Below are 26,294 nucleotides of genomic sequence, written 5' to 3'. Positions count from 1 at the left end.
TAGTATCTTTCCAAAGTGACAAAAATGCATCAGTATTTCTGGCTCCTTTTGTAGAAGACAAAATAGTAGGCTATCTACAGAAGTACAAGCTAGGCAATAATTTAGTGAAACTTTTTGAATAACTGTCATAATAAGTAAAGTTAGGTTACAATAATAATAATAATAATAATAATAATAATAATAATAATAATAATAATATCAAGAAGTACAAATTCCATGAGCGAGTATGCTGAACATGCCCACTTTCTTTCCAGGGTATGTCTGAGTGTCCGAGCATGCTTGTAGTTGGCACTTATGTTTGGAATTGATCATATCTCCCTCCACATATTATCTTTCAATTCTTCTGACATGTGGAAATTGCTTTTATGAAATTTGTCTTTTTAGGTTTTCCCACCAATAAAAGGAGTCAAATCTCAGGAGCGCAATGGCATAATCCAACATTAATAATTATATTTTCTAAAAACTAACAGAATAAAATTTAAAAAATATTCCTAAGCCACACAGACAAACTTTTCCAAAGGTTTAGAGTCCTTAGGCCTATCCCATTTGTTGAGTAATTATTACAATATTTTATTAGTAGCTTTCGCATATGTGTAAGAAATGCACTTGCACAAAACAATTTTTGTTAAAAGTGTGGCTTTGAACTATTTCTTTCTCACCCCTTAAGTTGATTTTAACTATTTTATCTACGTGTGTGCAATAGTGTTTCATTTAATATGCATTCAATTTTATTCATGTTATGATTGAATGAAAAAGCACTGTTGCAGTTATTGACTAATTATATATATATATATTAATACTAGTTATTAAATGGAATCTGTTAAATAAGATTATGAGGATGTGACAGAGTGAGATGGACATTTGCTGCCAATAATTTAGCAACCTTTGGAGGATTAAATATTTCTGTATTGCTATAATAGTTTAATAAAAAGCTCTCAACCAAAACATATAATTGGAATTGGTGATTCAAAAAGCACGTAACAATATACTAAACATTTATAGATTAGTGCGACCGTTAATGGAATACGGAACTACGTGTTGGGATCCCTATAGAATTTATCAAATAAATTCCTTAGAAAGAATCCAGTATAGGGCAGCTAAATTTGTTAAAGGTAAAAGAGAAGATGGGAACGATACGATAAAAGAACTTAAATGGGAAACTTTGGAAAACAGACGTAGGAAAACTAGAATAACATCATTGTATAGAGCACATCTAGGTCAGAAAGCATGGGTAGACATAACGATCATGATTTTAAAATCAAATGTAGGAAACAGAAAACGGATGTAGGTAAATTCTCATTTTTAAATAGAACTATAAATGATTGGAATGACCTACCTGCAGCGGTCTTTGAGGGCTGTCCTTCCTTAAGGAGATTCAAGAATAATTTAAAGAGTTGTGTATAAAGTGAAAATTAAAATTAAGGTGACATTCAACATTTAATTTTTTAAGGTGACATGTATTTATCTAGCCTGACGAGTTTACTTCCTTGGTTTGAATTGTAAATTATTTAAAAATAGCGTGTAAGAGGGCCTTAGACTAGAAATGTTTAGTTTAAATGTAGTTCTGTTTATAAGTATGCATAAGAATGCAATTATTTGACTTATTTGAACTGTTGTATCAGTGAAGCGAGGTGAGTCAGTGAAGTTATGGTTTTACAGTGCAGTGAACAGTTCCGATCAGTGATAATTTATAGCGTCAATGAAATGTGTTCTATAGTGTCAGTGAAATGTGTTACAGAGTGTCAGTGAAATGTGCTAAAGTGTCAGTGAAATGCGTCATAGTGCCACTACAGGGAATGAGATGAGAGTAAAGTGAAAGACTATTGAAACTTATGTAGGACCTATACATAATTATGTAGGTTGTGTTGTAAAATTAGGTGTTTTATTTTATGTTTTATTATTATTGTGTTAAATTGTATTGTGTATTCTTATTGTATTGTGTATAAAATTGTATATGTGTTGTAAATTGTATTATGTATTGTAAATTTTATTGTGTATTGCTGATCATTTTAACTGTGTATTGTTAATATTGTATATACCACTGCCACAGGTGCTTGCCCACTTGCAGTGTAAATAAATACATACATAACGAATTGCAGTATCTTTTGCAAAATCTTGAATGTTTAAGTTGTCAATAATATTTATGTAGTATATACTATAAGGCGTTAAAAAACAGGAGATGTTTTGGTTATACAGTGGAACCGACATGCTACGGACTATGAGCTACCGAGACAAGACAGTGACATTAGCAGCAGTCCAGAATTTAGATCCCACAGCAGGCATTTGCCATTCGGTACAGAGAAGCAATGATATTTTGTGACCGGAGCTATGTTGTGAAATCGTGGCCTTAAGTGGCTGTCTTCTTCGTGATCCTTCTTCTAGTCCTTATCCTTGTTGTGGTCCTTGTAACAATTCTTGTTGTATTTCTCATGGTACTTACTGTAACGTGGTTTTGGTCCTTACCGTGGTTCTTTCGTATTCCTAGTCATGAACTATATCGTAGTAGTTATTGTAATCCTTGTCATGTTGCTTTCTGTTGTCCATATCGTCATCATTATCGTAGTCCTTGTTTTTCTCATGATTTTTATCGTCATCTTGTTGCCTTTGTTGTAGTCCTAATCATTGTCCTTGTTGTCTTTGTCATGGTTCTAATTGTGGCCTTGGTGCTTGTAATGCTTGTCATGGTCCTTGTTGTGTCCATGTCGTAGTCCTGATTGTTATCCTTTTCGTGATGTATGTCCTGATCCTTACTGCAGTCGTTGTTATTCTTGTCTTTGTGTTCGTCCGTTTCGTGGTTCTATAATGGTCGTTGTTTCTTTGTCGTAATACTTGTTGCGATCATTATTGTTGTCCAAGCCATGGTGTCTTATTGCGCTCATTGTCGTGGTGCATGTCATGGTCTATGGGTTACCAGACATAAAGTCCGGGATTATAATGTCCATACGTCAAAATGTCCATGGAATAATGTCCACTTCACTCTGATGTCCAGAGTCAAAACATCCATAGTAATATAATGTCCACTTCACTCTTATGTCCAGAGTGATGATGTCCATAGCTCTATAATGTACACTATATCCATTGTTCATGGTAATTATAGTAACCTATGTAAAAATTTTCAAGTGCAGGACTAACCAGAACTGAAGATGGAACTAAATTCTCAGTTAATGCCATCACACAAGGGTAAGCCACTTCTTTCTTTTTGTGGGTACCTGTACCAACATCATGACTTTAATAGAAATATATTGGCGATGCAGGGAAAGAAAAATTTATAATGCTGCAATGATAACTAACAGCAACCTGGATAACATTCGGGTTTTGCAGGATGGCAAAGATAAGTATTTACATATTGCCGCTGCGAGATATCTCAACATGACCCTTGACAGCACCGAAAAGACGATGACAAACATCGGCCCGTTCTACATCAAACTCGCCCTCCATCAGTTGGTAGTAAAGGTCAAGAATGCAACTCGCCTCAGAAATGGAAGTCTGCTTATAGAAACATTAAATCCGAAACAGAGTGAGACTCTATTAGAGGCGAAGTTGTTAGGGTCGTATCCTATTAAGGTTGAACGTCACTCCTCACTCAACAGCACACGAGGAGTCATTCGTACGGAAGCTCTAGATGGTTTATCTGACGAAGAAATTCAGCTAGAGTTAGCGGAACAGTCTGTTTCCAAAGCTTACCGACTAACTGGTAAGAAGGATGGACAGACGTTCCCTCTGCGTACAATTTTCTTGACTTTCGAAGTTCCATCTCTCCCAGAGTTTATCTATGTCGGGTATGAACGTGTTCCTGTCCGTGCATATGTGCTGAACCCTATGCGGTGCTTCCGCTGCCAGCAGTTAGGACATACGCAAAAGCGTTGTACAAATACCACAGTTTGTGCAAAGTGTGGCGAGTCTGATCATGGTGATTCCCCATGTTCTCACACTGACCATTGTGTCAATTGTGACGGGGACCATGCATCAAACTCAAAAGTCTGCCCGAGATACACTGAGGAGAAAGACATACAGAAACTTCGTGTGGAACAAAATCTTACCTCCTCCGGTGTGTGACGCGTGCCATGTTCCAGTTTCTGTGGAACATGTGCTATTGCACTGTAGGAAATACGACCATTTTCGACGTCAACATGCTATAGGCGTGACGCTCTTGGAAACTATTTTAATCGTGTGAACGCAGTTTTAAAGTTTTTATCCAATACAGGTCTTGACAACGTCATTTAATTTTTATCAACCCCTAGACTCTTTACATCTAGGGGACACACTATTTACATTTTATCTGCCCTGTACTCGGACTTTTATATTGCATTACATTTTATGTATTAATATTTCTGGTCACCAGGTCTTGACAACGTCATTTAATTTTTATCAACCCCTAGACTCTTTACATCTAGGGGACACACTATTTACATTTTATCTGCCCTGTACTCGGACTTTTATATTGCATTACATTTTATGTATTAATATTTCTGGTCACCAGACTTTTTACATCTGGTGACGGTTTTAGTAACCGACTTACTGGAGATATATATGTATATTTTTTGTACCTTTCGGTTTTAACACCGAGATTTTAATTGATGTTGCTTTTATGTCTACCATCTTTTTAAATGAGTTGTTGTACTGACTCTTGTTCAAGGGCGCAAATAGCCATAGACGCTGACGCGCCCTTTTAACTCCATCAATCAACCGATGAAGCTGGTATAGAAGTAAAGCACATCTTGAACCGTGTTTAGGCAAGAGCAAGAGCAATTCCAAATGTTTTGGCAGCAACTCTTAGTTCTCCTGTGGAAGAGGTAGCACAAAAGATGCCTGAGCACAGACATTTGAAAAGATCGATAAACTGTATACAAATCCATGAGCGTCCTCCCAATCCAACAACACTGAATGATTTAGTCGTAATAGCTCCTTATAACCGTACGACAAGGGGTCAACAGTTTCTATTGTTAACTCAGGCCAAGATGACGAAAAGAGAGTTTTAATATTTTCTTGTAATGATTCCCTAAGGGTTCTGTCTCAGTGTAATATGATATTTAGTGATGGGACTTTCAAGTGTGCGCCCCAGTGATTTGTGCAATTTTTCACAGTGCACGGGAGGTATCTTGATTATGTTTTTCCTCTTGTTTTCTGTTTGACAACTCGACTTACGGAAGATACTTATTCCAGAGTTTATGAGGAAATACAGAATTGATGCGATTATCTAGAAATACCAATTTGTTCCCAACAATTTACACTACGGTAATGATGGACTTCGAACTGGTGAATATGAACGCAGTCAGATCATTTTCGGGAGCTATGTGAAGAGGTACTTGTTTCATTTCAACCAAATGATCTGGAGGCATGTTAATGATCTTGGTCTTAGAAGGTTTTATGATGAGGTTAACAGCCCTGTTCACAAAGATGTCACCGCATTAATGGCGCTCCCTTTCATCCTGGTCGATGATATACAAGAAGTCTTTGCAGAGGTGAGTGAAGAAATGGATGAGCGTATTGATGATATTGTCACACATTTAGAGGTAAATTACGTCAGAGGTATGGAGAGGAGACGAAGACGTGTACCACCTCGCTTTCGTGTAGATATTTGGAACATGTCTCTCCTAAGCCTGGGAGGCATGCAGCGCATAAACAACGCGGTAGAAGGTTGGCACAACCATCTTCAATGTGTGATGGCTGTACATCATCCATCCATTTGGCGATGTATACAGTACATAAAGCGGGAAGAAAATGAAATTTGGACACAAATCTTGCAAAAAAAGGGGTGGACATACACAAATTAAAGAGCAGGTGAATAAAACGTATTTGATGAATCAAAGACAAATTCTCCAGATTGTGAGAAACTACAACAGGTACAAAGAAAATGGAGAAATTCTCATATACGCAGTTGCGAGCGTCGTTAAATAAACCATAATTTAATTTTTCTCATATACTGTACCTTAAAAGTATTTGTTACTGTCTTAAAAGTGGGGCTCGGGTTCCTAATGATTAATAACTTATTTGTACGAGTTGTGGAATAACATTTATTGTGTTCTATTCAAGCAGAATTTTCCTTTGAACTTGGACATTATGGACATTTTGACCTTATGGACGTTTTATCATATGGGCATTCTGTAGTATGGACTATATACGGTGGAAGCTGGTCTATGTCATGATATTTACCGTGATCCTTGTCCTTATCGAGGTCCTTATAGTGGTCCTTGATATCTTAGCCATGGTCTTTATCGTGGTCATTGTTGTCTCTGTTGTGGTTATTTTCTGCTTTGTTGTGGTCCTTATAACAGTGCTTGTTTCCATTGTAATGACCTTTTTCGATCTTGTTTTGGTCATGGTCCCTATCGTGGCCTTGATCCTTCTCTTGGTCCATGTCGTGATTCTTATAGTTGTCTCTGTCTTCGTCCATTTCGCGTCCTTATATTGGTCCTAGTTGTCTCTAGCATGGTCCTTACCATGATAATTGTTGCCTTTGTCATATTTGTTATCGTGAACATTGTTGCCTTTGTCGTGGTCCTAGTTGTCATTGTAATGGCCCTTATTGTTCTTTCTGTTTTTTGTCATTGATCTTATCGTGGTCCATGTCGCGATTATTATCGTAGTTCTTGTCTTCGTCCATGTGACGCTTCTTACATTGGTCCTTGTTGTCTCTGGCATAGTCCTTATCGTGATCCTCATTCTTTTTGTCATGTTTTTTATCGTGATTATTGTTGCCTTTATCGTGATCTTTGTTGTCATTGTAATAGCCCTTATCTTACTCCTTGTCTTTGTCATGTCTTGGTCCTTATCGTAATCCTTGTCGTGATCCTTATCATAGTGTCGCGGTCCTTAAAGTGGTTCATGTTATGGTTCTAATCATTCTGAACCTTGTGGTGCGTGTCGTGGACCATGTCGTGATCCTTATCGTAGTCCTCATCCTTATCATTATCGTGATTCTTATAATGGTCCGTATTCTCCTTCGCATAGTCCTCATTGCTGTCTTGGTCTTTATGAACCTTATCGTAGTGTTTGTCGTGATCCATGTCGTTATTCTTACCGTGGTCCTTGCCTTTGTTTTGTTGTCATGGGTCTTAACATCGTCCTAGTTTTTGACGAAGTCCTTATGGTGATCATTCCGTGGTCCATGTCATGTTCCTTATCGTGATCGTTGCCGTAGATCTTGTAATGATCCTTGTTGCCTTTGCCATGGTCCTTGTCGTGGTCACTGTTGTCCTTGTCATGTTTCTTATCGTAATCCTTGTCTTTGTTGTGGTCCTTATCGTGGTATTTGTTGTCTTTGTTACGATCCTTATCATGGGTGCTGGTTCTTATCGTGGTTCATGTCGTGACTCTTATCATGAACCTTTTCTTATCGTGGTCTAATTCGTAATTATTATCGTGGCCCTTGTCTTTATCCATGTCGCGTTTCTTATATTGGTTCTTGTTTTCCTTGTCATGGTCCTTATCGTGATCATTATTTTGTCGTGATGCTTGTTGTCTTTGATATGTCCCTTATCGTGATCTATGTTGTCTTTATTGTGGTCATTGTTGGCATCGTAATAGTCCTTATCGTTCTCCTTGCTGCTTTTGTCATGGTCCTTAATAAGTATTTGTTGTCTTTGTCATAACCCTTATCTTGGTAAATTTCGAAGTCCTTATCGTGGTCCATGTCGTGGTATTTATCGTAATCCTTGTCGTGATGTTTGTCGTGTTTCTTGTAGTATATTATCATGGTCCTGATTTTGGCCCTTATCGCGGTCCTTGTTGTCTTTCTAATAGTCCTTTTCGCGGTCCTGGTCCTTTTAATCCTTATGGTGGTCTGTGTCATGTTTCTTGTATGTAACCATGGTCCTGATTTTTGTCCCTGACGTGGTCCTTACAATGTTCCTTGCTGTCTTTGCCATATGTCTACATTTGTCATTTCAAAATTAGTATTGTTTTTGCACTTTGGCGAATGACTTTCGTGTTGCACGGTGCATTTAAATCTATCATTAAAGGTAAACAATGAAGGACGTAAAAAGAGACTTAGCCTACACGAGAAATACACAGACAACTGATAACATCTTGCACTGGTGTGCACTTTGGAGTAGGATGAAAATAGGCCTATGCATGCACGATCAGATGTCTTCCTGGCTACATCGATATCGAGTGAACCGCGCTGTAGAACCTTAACTTCCGACGACCAAGAGTCGTCTCATTCTTTTTAAGGGGAACTGTACATCTATTATCAGGCAGTACATCTCACTTGATATGTGTCAGAGGAAAAACAATTGTTTGTATGCATCTGAAGTCTGATTAGTGTAATATGTAGCTAGTCGGTGACGTATGGAATGGAGGGGAAAGGAACTAGCCACGCTACCCCATTATCTCCTGGCCTAATTGCCTCATAAGTGGTGCCTTGTTGATATCACTTGTAAGGTTCAGATCTGTCTTCAGACAGTTGACTAAACATCAACAGCAGTAATAGCAATAATAATAATAATAATAATAATAATAATAATAATAATAGTACTTTTTCTCCATTTACTACTATTTTTTTTACCGCTTTGCTTCATTGTTGGCCTGCATGCAAATGATGTAGCAGGTACTGTCTTAGTAAAAAGTTTTGTCGCATAGTCCCAGAAAGATGGCAGTGCGCATGAGCAGAGGACAAGCGATTTGTTAACAAATAAAGAAGTAAATCAATTTAACAAATATAGAGAAAAAAAAAAGTAATGCATAACAGCGAGGTCGAACACGCGTCCGATTGATTCGGAAACAGGCACTCTGTCCACTAGACTAAAGCCGTCCGTGAATACGTTCTGTATGAATCAATGCAGTACTCCAGGATATGACTATTACGAAATTGGACATTAACTTGATTTACTTGAAATTAATTAGACATGGTTCGCATTATTTGTGCAAATATGTTTTGTCTGTGACTTATAAATAAACTAATGTAGTGTGAAAATGGTTATTTCTTAACTATATGTAACTTAAATCTTTATTAATATTTTATTATGTTTAGTAGTCACACTGTTGACTAAACGCCAGTGCACACAAGACTCTCTACTATATAGCGCTATACTTCTGTGCGATATTATAGCTAGCGATAAGATATTAACACGCGCACACTAGATGCTATTTTTTTATTTTATTGGGTTATTTTACGACGCTGTATCAACATCTAGGTTATTTAGCGTCTGAATGATATGAAGGTGATAATGCCGGTGAAATGAGTCCGGGGTCCAGCACCGAAAGTTACCCAGCATTTGCTCGTATTGGGTTGAGGAAAAACCCCGGAAAACCCCTCAACCAGATAACTTGCCCCGACCGGGATTCGAACCCGGGCCACCTGGTTTCGCAGTCAGACGCGCTGACCGTTACTCCACAGGTGTGGACCACTAGATGCTATAATAATGCTTCATCAGAGAGATTTTCTATAAGATGGCCAAGAGGATGGATCCAGAGTGATTGTTATTGGTTGTACTGGCTTTAAAACAGAAGTGGAAGAACTGGATTCATGAAACTTTTCTTTCCGAAGGAAATTTAACTTTCTAGCAGGATAATCGTGCTGTGCACACTGCCATAAACGTTCAAAGATGGTTCACGGGAAGGCCTGAAAAAGAAGAGACTAGACAAATATCGAGACAACCCACCCCTAAATCCAGATCAGGTGTGGAATCAAGTTCTGGCTACCTGAGGAGATCTCACTGAGGACCAGAACTATTTCCGTGATCTGGTGGACTCAATGCCCCGAAGATGCTAGGTAGTGATAGATGCCGGTGGCATGTGGACAAAGTATTAGATCCACATGTGTATTTTTTTTTAATTTGTTTGTTTATCTTTGTTTTATTTCGGTAAGAAAATTGATCTGCCAAGAGTTCTTTTTTAATCTCCTAGTCGAGCCATAGTTGGGAAATAATTCGTTCCACTTCGTTAAAGTGGAGAGAGGTAACGTGTATAAAAATTAGTTACGTTAGTAAAATAAAAGTTGATCTGGTCGGGAATCGAACGCGGGTCCTGGAGACCACAAGCCAGCACGCTTACCGACTGCTCCAACGGAGAGTCATTACGTAAGTAGCGCGACGAGACACAACTGCTCGGCTTGAAGTCTATGGAGACAGCGCACATGTAAATATACTTGTGTAAATCACGGTCAAAGCTTCAACATTTTCACTACCAAGAGACACAACAAAACTATTTTCTAATACTGTACACGATTTGCAATGTCATAGACTGTGGTTTCGTAGAACATCTCGCATTTTAGTGAATCGTTAAATATTTTATGCTCGACCATGCCGAAATGTAGTAATTATACACCTGGTAGCAGTCCTTTAATGCATGTCATTAAAGTACACCTACTCATTAAAGTACACGTGTTCAGCCAATGACAAGTCAGCTTTGTACCGTTATAAAACCGTAAGTATCGATTATTCTCGGATATGCAATCGAAAGAGAATTAGCGAAAAGTCACGGAGGCTGGAAATCAAATACTGTCGCAGAAGGTTATATTCTGTTACTATAATAATTAGCGTTAATTGTAAATAATATTCAAATAAATTCAATTTGTCATCTCGTTTTTCAATGTCGAATTCAATAATCAAGGTTATGTCAAGTTTAACGGGATTACATCAAGGTCAATGACATTATTGTTCCTCGGAAAAAATCAATACTTTCGCGTCTGCGCACATCTCACAATTCACGACCTAGAACAAGGTAAGGTCACTTCCGATCTTGTCAGATACAAATAAAATGTATACATCTGAATAATTTCAAGTTAGAAATATGGTCGAGCATAAAAATTCGTATGAAACTTGCCTATAATGGTAATTAAGACGCTCGTATGAATATTATGAAACGAGCTTGCGCTCGTTTCATAAATATCCATACTTGCGTCCAGGGGCGGCTTTCGAAGGGGGGCTGCGGAGCTGCAGCACCCCCAGACATGTGTGGCTCTTGTCTCGTTTTATGTTGTGAAATACATTTATTATACAGTCTATTTAGCGGCTCGAATTTAAAAAAAAAATCGCTCTCATTGACATGCACGCAATCGTTTAGTGAAGTCACTTCCTCCCCTGGTGCTGCCAGAGCGAAACGAGAGATAAAGACGGATTGGTGAAGCCACTTCCTCCCGTGGAGCTTCCAGTCTCGTCTCGGATGCTTTGCGCGTTAGTTTTACCCCGCCCCCCGCTGCCCCTCGCCGTGAATCCAGAGTTTCCAGGCGCTGCAAAATTTGCAGCAGTTTGTCAGTAGCGCGCAGTTTTAAATACATTTCCTTTAATGTTGTGAGTATAACAAGTGCAACAATGTTTAATTCTGTACAATATTTACAGTCTATTCAGTTCAGTACCTTAACAATTTAGGAGAAATGTGAAATTAAGTGCCCATCAGTTGAATCTCATGATGGAAAGAGCCGCTAAACAAAACAGCCTACAAAGCTCGCATATTTTTTTCTAATTTATCTAGTATCCCTACTTTCTTCTCTCGATCTCCACACAGTCTGTATTAGATTAATGTGTTTCAAAGACAATTCCACCAGCTGGGGCAACAAGATGGAGTTTTAAAATAAGAACAGTAAATGTTGTTCATGAGAAGGAGGAGCCATTGCTAAAATCTTTTCAAACCATAATGGAATCTGAAACATCTAACAACATAACAATAAATGAGGCAAGCGCCCTGGTGCGTACTCTTGAAGATCCTAAATTCAATTTCTGGCTCAGTTTTTTTAATATATTGATGTATCATGTAGATATATTATAGAACCAACTACAACATTGCCAGTTAGATATTTCTAAGGTTCAAATCTGCATATAAAAGAATTAAATTATGGTTTATTTCACGACACTCACAACTGCAGGGGTTGTATCAGCGTCGCCGGTGTGCCGGAATTTTGTCCCGCAGGATTTTTTTAAATGCCAGTAAATCTACTGACATGAGCCTGTCTCATTTAAACACATTTAAATGCCATCGACCTGGGCCAGGATCGAACCCGCAACCGACTATGCTGCTGTTTAGTATGTATACAGGGAATGAATGAAAAGTTCTGTACATGAAGTCACCGCTCTGGAATTGTTTGGGAGATTGCGAAAAAAAGCTTAGAACATAACTTCTCAAATAGCGTGTTTATTTTTCAATTAATCTCATAATTGTCGATACATTTCAGCCACCATGCAACTAGTTTCTTCAGTTTCTCAGTAAAGAAATAACGTATTTGCTCTCGTAATTTGCGCTTTCGCGTATTTTGTGCACTCTATTTTTTTAACGTTATTTTGAGAATGTTTTTACTCCGCGTATTTTATGCATCAATTTTAAGTGAATTCCTTAAGGGTTTTGCTTTTCAGAGTGCATTCGCCGCATTGATTTATTTTTACTTTTTGTAGGCTTGGTATGGTCCTTTCGTCAATGCCGAGTCTCGCATTCCATCATATTGTTCCAGGCTTACAGTAAACGGTCCTTTCGTCAAGGGTGATTGTCTCATTTTATTGTATTGTTCCAGGCTTGCTTGTTATTGCGATGTACCGAAGTACATATGATATTTCCGTGCAGGAATTCTGCGTTATCATATGATGAAGGATCAGTGGAGCGGAGAAAAATTCTTTCCAGCACCAGGATTCGAATCCGGGTTTTCACCTCTACGTGCTGACGCTCTATCCACTAATCCACACCAGATTCCAATTCCAATGCTGAAAATCCCTGTGCCGGAGAGAATTTTTCTCTTCTCCGCCGATCCTTCATCACATACGTAGAATTCCTGCACGGAAATATCATACGTACATCAGTACATCGCAATAATATGATATGCGTGTATAATCACATAGTGATTTAAGACGGCGCTCATTCAGTCGGATCCCGGCCACTTAGTCACTCGTAATGAATGCACCTCAGCACATTAGTGTGTTGGACATTGTGCCACTATCACACATCTGTGGCACAGTGCATGAGGGTTGGCCACTAAAGGAAAAATAAGAGATGGGGCTTAACTGAAAGGATTCAATCTGGCATCGGAATTGGAATCCAGTGTGGCTTAGTGAATAGAGCATGTAGAGCTGAAAACCCGGGTTCGAATCCCAGTGCTGGAGAAAATTTTTCTCCGCTCCACCGATCCTTCATTTTTGCTTGTCTTGGCTTCACGTGGGCTGGACCCGGGACTGGTCTGTATACTTAGGCACAATTTGGTCCATTGTGCGACCTTATATGCGATGATTGTCCATGTCCGACAGATGGCCTGGGTGGCATTCGTGGATCCGATGTTTACAGTTCGACAATTCTGCCTCAGCCCCTGATAGAGCCAGATCCTGTTTCGCAGACGAGTAGCCTGATAAGCCCCATGGACCTGGAGCCCCGAGCCCCAAGTAGGCTGATGAGCCCCAGAGGCCTGAAGCCCCAAGTCCTTCCTATATCAGCGTTGGAAACCCATACTAGCCCCAAGACTTCACTCCAGCCTATTTTTACTATTTACTATGAGCTGAGGAGAATGTGGAATGTATTGGTGGTATGATAGGAGAATTGGGAGTACCCCGAAAAAACCCTCTGCAACGTCTGGCCTGGGATCGAGTCCAGGCCGCCTGGATGGAAGGCGAGCACACTTAGCACTGTAATCACAGACGCGGGTGTTCCAGGCTTATAGTAAATCCTCAATTCAGGTTAATTCTGTTATCTGTCCTTGGAGATGAAAGGATGGCTTTGGAAGTACCATAGTTGCCTCATTCAGTTCCTTTTAAACAGTTCTGCATATTGTGAAAACTTTATTCTTAGAATTGGAATAAAATATTGTCACAACTTACCGGTGTCTCACGCCGTGGCATAGCGGTCTAAGGCATACCGCCTAGGACTCGCGTTACGGAATGCGCGCTGGTTCGAGTCCTCATGAGGGAAGAAATTTTCTCATGAAATTTCGGCCAGTGTATGGGACTGGTGCCCACCCAGCATCGTGATGCACTTGCGGAGTTACGATAGGTAGCGAAAATCCAGTTTCGCAAACCAGCTATAACTGCTGGGGGGATCATCGTGCTAACCACATGATACCTCCATTCTGTTTGGATGATCGTCTACCTCTGCTTCGGCATGTGGACGTGAGGCCAGCAGCTGGCTGGTCGGTCTTGGCCCTTCAGGACTGTAGCGCCATGGATTTTTTTTACAACTTACCAGTACTGTATTTTTATTAGCATCAGAACAAAACATAAATGAACCATTAAAAAATATCCTGGTATTTTACGCATTCCAAATTTTCGGTTTTCGAAAGGGGTATAAATGTGCGTAAATTACGCTAGCAAATATGGTACATGGGAGAGCAACATATATTTAGTCAGTTTCAGAGTTTATTGAATCATATTTACTGTGCAATCTTGCGTTGTCATGATGGAGCACAATTTTCGATTATAGTGACCCATAACATGGCAAACAACTCTTTCAAGGTTTCAAGGTACTGTTTAGGAATTTGATTACTTGTCATGACAGGCATTTCTGAATGATGTACGTCCTTCATATCTATCTTGCCGATTCAAAGTTCATTTTTTAGCAAACCTATGTGGAGGTAATTCTGTCCACACAGTAATCATAATAAACATTTTTAATTTGTGATTATACGAAGTTGTTGTTTAGTCATCTGTCCGAAGACAGGTCTGAACCTTATAAGTGATACCAATAAGGGCCCACTTATGAGGCAACTAAACCAGGAGATAATAGGGTAGGATGGCCAGTTCCTTTCCTCTTCCATTGCATACATCGCCGACAAGCTACATATTACACTAATTAGATTTTAAATGTATACAAACAATTGTTCTTCCTCTTGACACATCGTCAAGTGAGATTTACTGCCTGATAATAGAAAAATTATTGTGAACTTGGAAAAGATGATTTTGAGATTTTCACGAAAATAATATGTTTTCAGTATAAAATTACCATATTTTTTTTTACCCGAAATCCGGAGACACCAGCCAGCTCCACATTACGATCACTACATTGCTGCCATTGTTGTTCTTGCTATTGTTATTAGACCCTCTTATTATAATAAACATTTTTAATTTGTGATTATACGAAGCAGGCTGTAAAAATTATTGTGAACTTGGAAAAGCCGATTTTGAAATTTTCACGAAAGTAATGAATGTTTTCTGTATAAGATTGCCATATTTTTTATCTGAAATGTCGGAACACCATCAGCTCCACATTACGATCACTACATTGCTGCTATTGTTTATTCTTGCTATTGTTATTAGGCTCTGTTATTATAATAAACATTTTAAATTTATGTTTATACGAAGTAGGCCATGATGAAAAATTGTTGTGAACTGGAAAAGCCGATTTTGAGATTTTCACGAAAATAATATGTTTTCAGTATAAGATTACCAAATTCTTTACCTGAAATCTGGGATACCAATCAGCTCCACATTATGATCACCACATTGCTGCTATTGTTGTTAGGCCCTATTATTATAATAAAAATTTTAAACTTGTGATTATACGAAGTAGGCTATAATAAAAAAATTATTGTGAACTTGGAAAAGCCGATTTTGAGATTTTCACGAAAATATTATGTTTTCAGTATAAGATTACCGAATTTTTTACCTGAAATCTGGGGACTCCAATTTCGCATTGTGATCGCTACATTGCTGCTATTGTTATTAGGCACTATTATTATTGTGATTATTATTATTAAAAGGTAAAGGTATCCCTGTAATATGCCATGAAGGCACTTGGGGGGCATGGAGGTAGAGCCCCATGCTTTCCATGACCTCGGCACTAGACTGAGGTGGTGTGGTCGGCACCACGCTCTGACCGCCTTTTACCCCCGGGAAAGACCCGGTACTCAATTTTATAGAAGGCTGAGTGAACCTTGGGGCCGTTCTGAAAGTTTGGCAACGAGAAAAAATCCTGTCACCACCTGGGATCGAACCCCGGACCTTCCAGTCCGTAGCCAGCTGATTATTATTATTATTATTATTATTATTTTATTTTTTTTACAGTCTGATCCGTTTGAGAAGACATAAAATAAAATGACTATAACATTTATAATGGGGGTGCTATAGAATTCATTACAGTTCCAGTGTGATACTAAAGCATGGGAGTTTTGTATCATCATTGTTACCACATAAGAAACAAAAGAAGTTACTCAGCAATGACCGAATAAACAAAATGCTTCTTGAATAGATGGGTATTTTCTGACGAAGCAATCTTTCATGTCAGTTGGCAGGTGAATACCCATAATGCAATCATATGGGGATTTGAAAATCCGCATATCTCGTATGAAGTGGGATGGGCTAGTCCTAAAGTTAATGTTTGATGCATGGTAAGTCGCTATAATCTGAATGGACCGTTTATCTTCGCAGAGGAAACAGTTCGATCAGGACCATACCTGGACATGTTGAAAAATGTTTCGAATCATAACTGCAGCAGGAAAACAATATGGGTATCGTGTTCCAACAGGATGGTGTACCACCTCATTGGGCAACAGACATCCGTAATTATCAGGTTGACACATTTGGTAACAACTGGTGTAGTTAAGGAGGGCCAATTATGACTTCCAAATTTCCTAGACCTGACACCACCCAGTTCCTTTTTCTGGAGTTTCGTGAAGAATGATGTGTATGCACGGTGACCCAGGGATATTCATGATCTCAGAGCAAAGATTTTCTCACCTTTTTTAATATGTCTTGTCTGAAAGCAAGTTTTGTTGCAAATTCCCAATGCGCCATGACAAAATTCATGATGACAATCAGTATGAATTGGACTGTTTCTGCCTGTAATCTTGAATGTTGTGAAGTCCACATCATATTCATAGACGAGAAAACTGATTGCTTCCACTTTCGTCCTGCTACACTGAACTTTGGTTCACTAGGCCAGATGTACAGTCCATAGACTTGAAACTCTGATGGTGTTATGGTATTTATCACAAAAGTGACTTCTTGTATTATAATTACGATGTCATTCTTGTCTGAGAAGTGAATAATTTAGAGCAACCACTATATGTAACTACAGTACTTTTATATCTTTTTGTTACCATGTGTTCAATAACAGAAATTCTCCTGCCACTGATAACGGTGAAGAACATTTGGTATAATGGACACAAGGTGATATGGCCATTAATTCGACGCTTAAAAATGCTTTCAACAACGTATCACAAATACATTTACGTTTTTTTACCTTTCTGATCTCACATTTTTCTCTTTACATATACAAAAGCTATTCACTACACTATAAAAAATTTATCTTGTTTAGCGTGTGCAATAGCTACCATGGGCTATCTATTCAACATGCTATTGCTGCTAGAAACAATTCCATTTTCAAATTTAAAAGTCTTTGTTTAAATCGGAATGAAGAATGAAGCAAAGCAGTGTATGCATTAAAAGTGTAGAAAAACTACGGGCATGATTTTCTCGCCATTTAGTGGAGAAAAAATGTACCATCTATAAACAGTTTTGTCAATCAATCCTTTATTACAGTGGTTCTCAAAGTAGGGTCCGCGGATCCCTGAGGGTTCCTGAAGCTCAGTCTGGGTGTTCGCAAATATTCTGAATAGGGAAATCATTTTCTTCCTTCAGGAGAATTTTTATTTAATATTTTGTTAATTTTTTTTTCCTTCAAAACGATTTTTATTTTTTTATTCGCAATAATATCTCAAGAGCATTGGCTGTTGTTGGTATAACTTTTAAATTCGTTTATTTGTCGACAGTTTTCTTGTGTTATTACACAGTGTAAGACTATAAGAAGGATGTTTCTTGTGGCAATATCTCAAGAGCATTGGTCGTTGTTGGTATAAACTTTTAAATTCGTTCAGTTGTCGACACTTTTCTTGTGTTATTACTAGACATCGGATTTTTAGGCACTAAAAATTGCAGTTTTAGGCGCCTAAAATAAGCTCAAAATTTGTAAAATTAGGCTCTATTTTAATGAAAATAGGCATTTTAGGCACATCAAGGTATCATACTTATTTCTTTCACTGAAATTTTTAGTTATACACTAAAATACGCACAAAAAATATGTTTAAACATTAAAAAAGAATACTATATTATATTTATAAACAGAGCTGCACAAATTTAATATATTGAAACTAATGAAATAATGATTATTGATATCAAGATTACTCATTTTAAGTTATTGAAATTCAGTTCCATGCTCAGACTTTATTATAATTATTTGCACAGTACACCACCAGAATTTTTTCTAAATTCTCCACAGTTAACCTTTGCCTTTTGTCACTGAGAATCATTTTGAAAGCAGAAAAACTTCTTTCAACCGAAACTGATGTGAGAGGCGCAAATTTTAAATTAGGTACAATAGAAACATCAATACTTACTGGAACATTTACACTTTCCCCCGATATCATTCTTGATACTTTTTCCAACAATGAAAATCCTACATTCTTATTTAATACGTTGTCCCACTTATTTTTAACTTTTTTCCCAGTTTCGCCCAAAGCAGAATGTATGTTCACTTGAGCTTCCTTTACTATTGCTATTTGGCTACAAAGAGATTGTTTTTCACGTTCTAATTGTTCAGTGCTTCCAGGTATGAAAGAAAAGTTTGATGTTATGTAGGCAATATCGTATTTCACTCGTGAGTCATTCAGACAATCTTTCACTGCTTTCACACACGCTGCACTATCAGTTTCAGGTAATTTATCAATAACTGTGACCACTTCTTTAAAATACTTAGAATAATACACCACTGACTGAATCCAGGTTCCCCATCGTGTAACAACCGGCTGAGGTGGGAGTGGGATATCTGGAAAGTTCTCTCTGAATATTGAAATCCTGGATGGGGCTTTACAAAAACATTTTTTTGTGTTAGAAATAAACGAATTGACAAGAGGAAATTCATTCCGGATTGTTTCAGAAACCCTGTGAAGGCCATGTGCTAGACAGGTTACATGCGTGAGGTTAGGATAAAATGTTTTAAGAAGTGGAGCTGCAGCAACCATGTATGAGGCAGCATCAGTACAAAACAACAGAACTTTAGAATCGTCTATATTACCTGAGTATAAAGACTGTAGGCCTTTATTTACAAAATAAGCAATGGCTTGGCTATTCACTTTCGAAAGTTCCTTAACACATACGAGGTGTGGAATCGAAGGTCCATCAGGACTAAGTTTTCCTACTACCATATTTGCTATATACCTATTCATAGGATCTGAGGTTTCATCCACAGAGGCCCATAAGTAAGAATCACCTATATCCTCCCGAATGGAAGCTAAAGTTTCATTGTATATTCTGTCTAAGTAATTTTTTCTTAGGGTCGACTCAGATGGGATATTTTGTTTGCAGTATTTTTGTAAAAACTGTCTTAAAACCGGATTTTCAATTGCATTCCAGGGAATGTTAGCAGCAACAAACGCTCTGGTTAAATCGGCATAGAAATTGCTGCTGAGATTGGATGAAGTAGGCTGTGTTAGTAAAGTTTGTTGCAGTTGATTTTTCTGCTGAGCTTTAGCCTTATGAGCCGCTCCTTGCACATGCTGCTTTAGGTGGCACTTCTTTTCTTGCGAAATCTAAAAATGTAAAGTAAACTGAATTAAAATAAAATCCTAATTGTTGTATTGCCGTATTTCTATCACAAAGTTAGTGGGTTCGAACAATCAAAATTTTAATGACCTGCAAATACTTTAACTATCGGAATTTAAAAGGTTAAAGTGTAGTGGTCTTAAAAAGAATTATACCTCAGGATAGCTCAGTCAATGTATAAATATTATAGGCCTACTCATTAAAATTAATAGAATTTATATATTTCAACTATTGTTACATACCTGTTTGCTACAAATCTTGCAGAATATTATTTTTCCATCATAAGTGAATTCTGAATATTCTGTTAGCCATTGCCGGATCAATGTAGATTTTGCACTTATATTTTTCGGCATTATCGCGTTAAACTTCACAGGAAAACGTCCTACCGCTCAAAACTTCTCAACACAAATAAGGTGAGGGGAAAGAGCAACTGTTAACGAGCATTCAAATGAACCGTTGTTATTGAGATTCAATTGGACAAAAATACAAAGTTCCACTTATTGTTGCATTTCCTGGTAGTGTTAACACTAGGAGGGCCATTCTTTTAAATATTTTGTAACGGTTTACCCTACTAATTCGCAGTTTTACGACTTTTCATAAATATTTCAAAAACACTCTTTCTCCAAAAATTGTGATTTTATGACACTCTGAAGGGCAGTACAGCTAATCGGTTTCAGACCGAAAACAGTCATTTTTATAGTATAGTATATCTCTGAATCGGTAGCAGCACATGTTGTGATTGTTGCCTGCTTCAAAACTAAGGTTGGTTCTTTGTCGGCATTTATGCCTCCAAACATGTTAAATTCGGTGAAATCTATTGCGAGTGTCGTGAGATTCAAAACATTTTGTTTCCTTTATCAATGGTTTCATGGCCGGTGTGAAGCAAACTTTCCACTTTTTAAATGCCTTAAATTTCGCAGTGAATGCATGTATAAATTATAAAAAGTAAGAGTAAAATGCGAAACTTTACAGTGAATTAGGCATTTTTAGGCGAATATTAACAAATTAGGCTCTAATAACCGTTTTAGGGCATTTTAGGGCACTATAAAACTCTTTGAATACCTTTCAATTTCCATGAAACACAAATATTAATAATTATTTTTACTTTTCTCCTAAAGAAACAAAATAGGCATTTGCCCTAGAATCCGATGTCTGGTTATTACACAGTCTAAGACTATAAGAAGGATGTTTGTTGTGGCAATATCTCAAGAGCATTGGTTGTCATTGGTATAACTTTTAAATTCGTTCAGTTGTCGACACTGTTCTTGTGTTATTACACAGTGTAAGACTATAAGAAGGATGTTTTTTGTGGCAATATCTCAAGAGCATTGGCTATTGTTGCTACAGCTTATAAACCCGAGTAACACGGGGATAGTTTACAGGAGTCAAGTGCTTGAAGCCTCTAAACTTGATGCTATATTTGTGATCACACGGAGACATTAAGCTTGAAACCATGCTTGAAAAAAAGCGCGCGCTGAATGTTGTATTCGTAGTGGTGTTTGAATTCTTATATTCTGTTATGGTTAATAAAAATCAATAGTGAACTGGCATTTTTAGTTTGGTGAAACTGAAGATGCCACCAGCACATATTCAAGCATGTGTAGAGCTTATTGGCTCCTTGTTATTGTATGAACTACAAAATATTCTTGAAAAAAAGGAAAAGAGAACATGGGTTAAGAAATGGATTCATAGAAGAATAATACCTTGTTGAAAGAATTAGCTGAAGAAGGTCCTGCAGAATACAGGAAACATCTCAGAATGAGTCCTGTTTTAAGGGTTTTTAACTTTTTTCGAACCACTTCTACGTCTATGTTTTCGAAACCTTGTTCCACGAGTTCACTGACTAGTTTCTGGAATAATAATTCCCACTTGTTTTTATTGAGGTATTCTTTGTCACGTATATTCCATAGAAGTTCATACTTCTCATACACTTCCAAAAACTTTATGATATCGTTTGAATTCCACTTAAGGGCGCTCATTATTATTAATTTACTTCGACAATAGGCCTAAAACTACAAACTTTCTACTTGCCAAGTTGCTACAAGTTCGCATTCACACGCGGGAAGTAGTGGAGTCAAGTTGGTCACATGATGGGAAAGTGGACACAAAAGTTGACGGGTCGTCAACTCAAATTCTGCTTGACCGCCAAGTGTCAACTTGACTGTCTCGACCATATCACACGGAGAAAGTTGAAGGAAAGTCGACTTGCTCCAAGCACTTGACTCCTGTAAACTATCCCCGTGTGAATTAGCCTATAAATTCGTTCGGATAAGTTTTGTCTATAGCTGATCACTGGCTTACACGTCGTTATAATATGGATGAAGATGAACTTTATTTTTCAGTTCCCAATTCTAACAAATTTGTGTATTCAAAATTCCTGTAACCCTCCCGGTCCCAAGTTTTTCAGTACCTTCCTTCTACCAAGGGGGGTAGTTAAAATACCTCAGTAAATTTTTATATATTTTTAGATATTTTAAGCAATTTTTTATTATTTAGTGACATTATATCTGTGATGTTTGGGTAAAGGGAGATAAGTCATAAAATGAGTTTGGAGATATATGAAAATTAAAACTTCGGACCCTTATTGCAAATAATTTTCTACACAAATAAAACACATCAACTGCCTATCTATCTATCTATCTATCTATCTATCTATCTATCTATCTATCTATCTATCTATCTATCTATCTATCTATCTATCTATCTATCTATCTATCTATCTATCTATCTATCTATCTATCTATCTATCTATCTATCTGTCTGTCTATCTGTCTCTCTGTCTGTCTGTCTATCTATCTATCTATCTATCTATCTATCTATCTATCTATCTATCTATCTATCTATCTATCTATCTACCTACCATCTACCTACCTACCTACCTACCTTATCTTATCTATCTGCCTGTTCATCCATTTGTCTGTCCATCCCTCTGTCAGTCCGTCTGTTCGCCCCTGTCATCCGCCATCCTTCTGTCCGTCCACCCCTCTGTCTGTCTGTTCATGTGTCTGTCCTCTTCATCTGCCTGTGTGTCCCTCCATCCGTGTTCATCAAATCATCTGACCGTCCATCCGTCCGTCAATACAACATAAAAACAACTAAAATAAAATTTATTAATAATAATGATAAATTTCCGAGAAGAGGAAGGAAACATGCCATACCATGCCAAGTGGGGTAATCTGACTGCCCCAGGCGGTTTTTAAACAGTATTACCAACAAAAATATAAAACAATAAGTACCTATACAATGAATTGTTGTAATGTGAGAAGCTTATTTAACAAAACCACGAAGTCACAAATGCCTGTTGTAGCGCACATTCATTTTATACACTGATTTTATAGCTTAGGTAGCCAGAATACCCTGCTTGGTATTGCGGGAGTTAATCAACATGGAGACTCACAATCTCACCGAAAATGAATATCTGCTTATTGAGTTATTGTATGACATTGCTTGGAAAAATTGTTAAGGCATGTCAACTTTTTTATTTTTGGCTGAAAGTTTATGCAGAAATAAAGAACTCTTAGAACAAGCCTGGAAACATTTAATTACGTTTCTCACGACTTACTTGTCTGAGCAGGCGTTTTTTACTTTTTCGTGTATCAAAACTGTTAAAAGGAACAGAGTAATTGCTGCGACAGACTTGAGATTGACGATAACTAACATTGATCCTAATTATAAAGACATTTTAAGCACAAGAAAACACTTCCATCACACTCAGTGAAGTAGTAAAACTTCTAAAAATTTATTTTCAGTGTAAGAATATTACACAAAAACAGTATTGAAAGTAGAGTATTGTTTTCCTTTACTATTAACTGTGCTGTAACATATTGAAGGCCATCTACTTTTTTTCAGTACAGTATTATAGTATATTATTTACGTTTCGTTTAATTCATGTATGCAAGTCAAGTTGTTCAGTTCTGAAATTTTCTTTCTGTGTCGACAGGTTTTCTTCTTATAAAGGTTCCCTCATAGACAGATTTTATTTATTTATTTAATCTGACAGGATTAAGGCCATAAGGCTTTCTCTTCCATGCTACCAGATAACACATATAAATACAAAAAAGAAATATAACACTGATGAAAATAATACAAATTAAATTAAAGCCCTATAAAGAGTCAACAGGCTCAAAAGAACACTATAGAGCTCTCATCCAGCTAATACAAAAAAAGAAAGGAAAACAGAGATAGCAATGATGATAGTGATAACTAATAATAATAATAATAATAATAATAATAATAATAATAATAATAAGAAATAGGCCTACATTACATATTAATTGTCAACTTCGCAACAGCATAGTTACAATATTTATTATATGTCATAGGTTAAGCCGAAGTTGCGCAATCTGACAGGTGTTCAACAAGCAATTTCATGGACTAGAATATGTTTAATTTAAATTTGAATTTTGATATTGTCTGACAGTCTCTTACATGGTCAGGGAGAGAATTCCAGAGGGGTGGAATCGATATGCTGAAAGATGATGAGTAGAAGGATGCTCTGTGCAGAGGAATAGAGAGAAGGTACATATTCCAGGTTCGAGGTAGTGAAAGGTAAACAAAACGAGATGCTAGGTAAGAGGGTATGGATGATTTTAAATAGTTATAAGAGGGAGTTGAAGAATCTTCTCTCTTTAAGTGGATTCCAAGATAATAGTTCTAGTGACGGTGTTACATGATCGAATTTTCTAATGTTACAAACGAAACGAACGCAGATATTGTGAACACACTGTAGTCTGTGGACAAGATCAATATTTAGATTCGTGAATAGAGAATCGCAATAATCGAAGTGGGGCATCATTAAAGTTTGGATCAAGTTCTTTTTTAGGCTTAGAGGTAAAACGTTGGTTAAGTGTCTGAGGGAATGAATTATGGAAAAAGTTCTCTTACATATGTCTTTACTGTGTAAAAAGAAAATATTGTGATACTGCAAAAAAATATTTTTTGAAATTTGCAAGGAAATGCACATTTTCAGCATCACTAATACGATTAAATTTATCCGGGAATGATACACATGAAATATTTTCTTGTAAAAAATTAGTACGTCTTCATTTGAAATCGAAAGAATATTGTCGATCATTGCGAATATTCTAAGTCAAAAAGCCTACAGGCTAAGCGAGATGTGTTTTATTGTAGTAGAATTAGGATTTAATTCATAACCCATTTTATGCGTAAGTTAACCAAAGCAGTGTCTTTATATTTTACCATGGTTGCCACTTTTAAATGCCGATTTTCGTAAATATGAAATTATTACAATATATGTCTTATTTAATATAAATTAAACAGTACAGTTTCATTGTTGTTAAACATCTTCTTTTTCCTATATACTTATTTCTTTTGTTGTCAAACATCTTCTTTTTCCTATATATTTATTACATTCTTCTTTATCTAATTCTTTATTTTTTCCTTCTTTTACTCCTCCCTATTTTCTTCATGTTTACTTTTTTTTTTTTTTTACAAAGCATAGAGAGAAAAGTATTGTGATACTGCAAAACATCAATTTCGAGATTTTTGCGGAAATAAATGTTTTGATTATTCAAGTGCAAACAAACATGCTACCGCCTGAGTCATGCCCGTGGCTTTTATTTATGTTAATGTGTGTATTGTTATGCCAGTACTTACTGTTTTATTTAAAATTAAACATGTGATGTTTTATTTTCGAATTTCTTAATTTTTAACATGCCCCGGTTTTTTAATTATTATGGGAATCCTATGATAAAGTAATTATTAATTTCAAGAGAAAAATTGCTCTGGGGCCGGGTATCGAACGGGGACCTTTGGCTGAGCACGCCAATGCTCTACCGACTGAGCTACTAGGAACTGTATCAGACACCAGCTAAATTTTTCTCCTTATATCTACATACCTCAAGTGGGCTGACAAGACGTCAACGACCCAACATTGAGTGCACACAAACTCTTTGTGACTTAAATTGTGGTTTTCTGTTAACGAAAAGTGAAAAGGGAAAAGAGAAAATTTGAACTTGTGTCTGGCACAGTTCCTGGGTAGTTGATTTGGTAGATGATTGGTGCACTCAGCCAAAGATCCTAGGTTCGATACCCAGCCCCAGAGCAATTTTTCCCTTGAAATTATTCGTTAGCTTCACAGAGAGCTATATCTGAAAGCCAGCTTTGCATATTACTTGTAACATACATGTCTTTTTCCTATGGTTCTTACATCATTTTCAGTAACTACAGCTGTTGGTTCATATTATTTCTCAGTGATTGATGACTATTACATTCTGTAACTTTTATGACTCATGGAACTGCAAGACATCTCATTCTTCAACCTCAAGACCGTTCCTTTCCAAACATAATGAATAAACCGTTCATTTAAGATGGCTTTGTGGAGGTCTTGTGTTATCTGTATTAATTCCTTACCTGTCTCAAACAAAGGTTCATTTGACAATAGAGACACTCAACAGCACTATCTGTATTGATTGACGGATTAAGACTGCCACCACTTGACGACAAATTTGTGAAGATTGCTAATTTGCTTTGGTGTCCATTCCTTGAAACTAACAATACAACGTTACTTTAGAGAGGATTGTACTTTGTTATTAAACAAGTAGTTATCCTAAGGAAGTGACAATTAGCCAGACCAAGAATAGTTAACAGACACAGCACTTAGTAATCAATGAGAGACGTAGGTATACAATTGTATTGTGATTTTAAAAATAATTGTTTTAAATATTCTATTATTGGAATATTGGGGAGGTGGGGAAGGACATTCTCAACTGCAGTGTGAATTTCTGCAATCTCTGTTCATTCCGCTAGTGATGACGTTGATAGGCCTACATAGATTGAATTTCATTTCTTGTGACTGTTTCAAATTTCTTAAGTGTTTAATTCTTTCCACTT

At 37.1% G+C, this 26,294-nt stretch overlaps 1 protein-coding gene across 1 annotated transcript in view; it reads left to right on the top strand.

Moving 5' to 3' along the window:
* Pex11ab (peroxin 11) overlaps positions 1-26,294 on the top strand; it is a 47,390-nt gene that overhangs the window by 19,111 nt on the left and 1,985 nt on the right. The window lies entirely within an intron of this gene.

This window comes from Periplaneta americana, chromosome 1, assembly GCF_040183065.1.
Source record: "Periplaneta americana isolate PAMFEO1 chromosome 1, P.americana_PAMFEO1_priV1, whole genome shotgun sequence".
Classification (NCBI taxonomy): Eukaryota; Metazoa; Arthropoda; class Insecta; order Blattodea; family Blattidae; genus Periplaneta; species Periplaneta americana.
Note: the sequence above shows the minus strand (reverse complement) of the source record. Positions and strands in the feature narration are given on the sequence as shown.